This window comes from Lissotriton helveticus, chromosome 12, assembly GCF_964261635.1.
Source record: "Lissotriton helveticus chromosome 12, aLisHel1.1, whole genome shotgun sequence".
NCBI lineage: Eukaryota > Metazoa > Chordata > Amphibia > Caudata > Salamandridae > Lissotriton > Lissotriton helveticus.
This window is the reverse complement of record NC_136073.1, coordinates 351718798-351722461: the sequence shown is the minus strand read 5'-3', so window position 1 is coordinate 351722461 and position 3664 is coordinate 351718798. Positions and strand designations below refer to the sequence as shown.

Below are 3664 nucleotides of genomic sequence, written 5' to 3'. Positions count from 1 at the left end.
GGAAAACTGGAAACAAGAAGATCTGGTAACACGATCGGTGAGGTTCTTCGTTTGTATAATCCCTTTGTTCTGTTGCACCTCTCCCTACTGAATGAGTGCTACTACTCTCCCTCCCTCATTATAATCCCCTATCCCTAAAACTACCTTCTGAAATGATTGTAATTCTTAGAGAAACTACAGGAAATTAAATTTGACGGTCAAATAATGAAACTTCTCATATGGAATTCATTCTTTTAGCAGCAGTATTTTAATTATAACCAAGAAAGCATAAATGTTTCATGTGTACCTTGTATGTGAATAAACTAAACAAAATGTATTGCTGGAAAAAAAAATCTATTGTGAAGGTATTCCTTCAAATTCATTTATTTTTGACCTGTGCATATTTCCTATTACACAAGTGTTGTCCAAGAAAAAATAGGAAATCCTCTCTAAGGCAAGTAGCAGGGGTTTTCTGATGTTTTTTTTACTACACCATGCTTACTTAGGCCTCTCTCCTTATGACCACCTGCTGCTCAAGAATGCTTCTAACTAGGACAATCTGAAGAAGTGAATGGTGATATTGCTGAACAGTCAGTGATCACCTATTGGTGCAAGGTTTGGTAAAACCTATGGACACGATGGTTGGTACAACCTCCCTCCATTGTGCTGGCAGGGTCATTCTGACGACCTTCTCTATGTAGGGGAAACTGGACGAGAATGTTGCGTAAGGATAGGGGAACACAAATGTAATATCCGAAATAAAAAAACATCAGCTCCCATAGTGACCCACCTGCTTGAGCAATCCCACTCTGAATCGGATTTAAGGTGGTTCATACTGGAGAAAATCCAGGCCAAACCTGGAATAGACCCCATCAGCCTCCGCAAAAAACGGGAGGTCTTTTGGATTTTTATGTTGGATTCCGTCATTAAGGGCATAAATGAAGAATGCCCATGGCACAATACGTTCTTGTAAACACTCCTTTTATGTCCCCTAAATGAAAGGTAGAAATTATAAACTCATAAGGGAAGAAGAGCCATGAAATTTATATACTATGGAGGTGAATTGATTGCATTGTGCACTGTAGCCCTCCCTCTTGTTCCCCTACCAACCCTACTACTCGGCAGGAAGGGGCACATTGCGTTTTGTGAATATGATGGAGGAAATATCCAGTTAGGAAGCGACTTTACTCGTTGTGACTGAGTTAATGACTACGTATTTTTCACATTAAGCAACCTGTATTCTTTTCCCAATGCTTGGTAAATACGTATCTATATATTGCCCGAAGTTCATGGTGACTATCCCAATTGGATACCGTTTGTTTGTTAGAAGATGTTCAGTCCTATGTCTATGCTGAATTACGCCTACAACCCAATTCACCCTTGTAAGATGGCGCCCGACTAGGCAGAAAAACGATAGTCCGTTTTCCCTATCCATGACAATCACCAGCTGATTCTCCATAAGGCCCCCAAGATTTTTTCCACATAAACGGAGCCTGTCCGGACCTTTTTGTCACTTCAGATCGGACTGCTTTGAACGAGGACCGCATCGACGTGCTGTGTGGAAAAGAAAAAGACGGGACGAAACCTGGGTAAGTCTCTGACTAAGACGCTTCGGAATATTTCCTGACTAGCATCCAGTTTGGACACTTTTAATTTAATTTAAATCAACTTTTGAACTCTTGTCTCTTTAACAGGAATATCCTACTCCCCGGGACTCGATGCACCGCTGAGCGAACTCACACCGCGGGCTAAACCCGAACCCCCTGGCATACTTAGGATTCGAACCTCTTTGAGAAGGTGAGGACAGTGAGGGTGACAGTCCAGTATGTAGTGAGTGCCCTCTAGGTGTAGATTATGTACCATACTTATATAGATTTTTTTCCCTCATCCATCCTGTATAGGTTTTTACCAGATTATTCGGCATCGTTACTTCAGGTGATTGCTGTATTTATATTAAACCTTTCCTGATCCTCACCGGTATCGTTCAACTGCTTATTTCGCATATTTAGCATGTGGTTGCATCCTTCCACTGAATAAGGACCCATTATGCTGCCTGTATAGCATGTATCCAATCTATCCGTAGATATATGATTAACCTGAACGTTACTTTTGACCCTAGGAGTCCTAGGCTGACATTAATTGAACATCTCTCAGTCTACCTATCTCTATATATATATATTTGTTTTAGACCATGAATATAATGGAATGGGTGTCTTTGTACCCTTTAGAACCTACTACACTGTCTAAACCCCGGGAAGCCCAGTTTATCCGTTAGTGCATCTACAGTTCGATACTTCCACGCAGCACCTAGCGATCAACTTTAAGCCTCAGAATCACCCTGATGATGGGCCTCGCCTCACCCGAAGGTACTTTATATATGTTATATGTACATAGTACTCTATCCACCTGCCGTAAAAATATGAGAACCCCAGGGGTGATATACTTATTATCTCTTTTTCCTTTCTCTAGGCTGCATACGACCCAGATTCTGTTGAAACCCTGAATATTGAGAGGGATTTGGGTTTTACCCACTTTCAGGTAAACGTTCTATAGAGTATCTACGACTGCTACCAGTTGCATAACTAGAAGCCCGATCCTAACTGACTGTGCTCTCTCACATGTTTGTCCAGACTCCCCTAAGAGAGAAATCCTGTGTTGGATACCTCTGAAACATACCTGTGTATCCCTGGCTTTTTTCAAATTTTCTGTGAGTAGATTTTGGCCCTTGCATTTATACCCTCTGTATACTATTCATGCTAGAATGAGTTGTGTATATCCAGAGCTCCTCCGCAAGTGGCTTTGAAGCTACCTTAACTATTGTGTAGCATTCCATCGCCCTTAGCCTAGACATAATCTGGAATGCCACCTCAAAAAGTATGAATGTATTGGGTTATATGAGTGAATGAATTTGGAATTGAATGAATGTGGATGTGTCCACTTTCACCGAGGTCCATTAGGTATGACCTTCTACTTCTCTATTAAGGGAAGCGTCCTAATTAGGGAGTGACTTTTTGATATCAAAGCCTTGACTAACCCATAATACTAAAGAAGATAATTAAAAGAGAAGATGCGGTTAAACACATGTATTGTATTAAACCAGTAATTAAACCTGTAATTGAGTTGTTCACTGAAAATCGTTTTTTATTCACAGCCTGTGTGTTCCCCTCCCTGATTGTACACCTCCGCCCTGAAGAAGGTGCGGCCTATCTTGGCCAACACCGAAACGCGCGTCGGCGCAATCTGTATGGACGGCAGCTCTTTAGTTCTTGTCAACTTTTCTCCACCAGCTCTGCCTCCATATTCCATCTCCAGCTCTTGCAACCACATTCCATCAACTGTTGCAGGCGCAGTTGTACTTGTATGAGAGCATATATGAATGAATGAGGAAATGAATGAATATTTGAGTGATGATGTATATATGAAATTCCCCTGTGTGTACGGGAGTGTGAGGAACATCCTTGTGTGTCTTATCTATTTCTTTATTACCCCTGGTGGGATATGCCTTTTCCCCTTTTCTTCTGTTTTAAAGTTCACCATATATTAGCCCGATATGTCCTTATATGTATGAGAAAAAAAACTGTGTTAAAAAATAAAAGTATCATGTACTAAAAATAGTACCGGTGAAGTCTTTTGGCTCTGATTTTCATATTCACCCCACCTTTAAGAATATGGATCTTGTAAGAGA

General features: G+C 40.9%; 1 long non-coding RNA gene across 1 annotated transcript; it reads left to right on the top strand.

The window, feature by feature from the left end:
• Positions 1-1440: 1440 nt before the first annotated feature.
• On the top strand, positions 1441-3441 carry LOC144798636 (uncharacterized). The gene is made up of 6 exons (XR_013603587.1): positions 1441-1568; positions 1674-1776; positions 2208-2345; positions 2449-2517; positions 2610-2686; positions 3131-3441. It is a non-coding gene; the product is annotated as an uncharacterized LOC144798636 (long non-coding RNA).
• Positions 3442-3664: the final 223 nt, after the last annotated feature.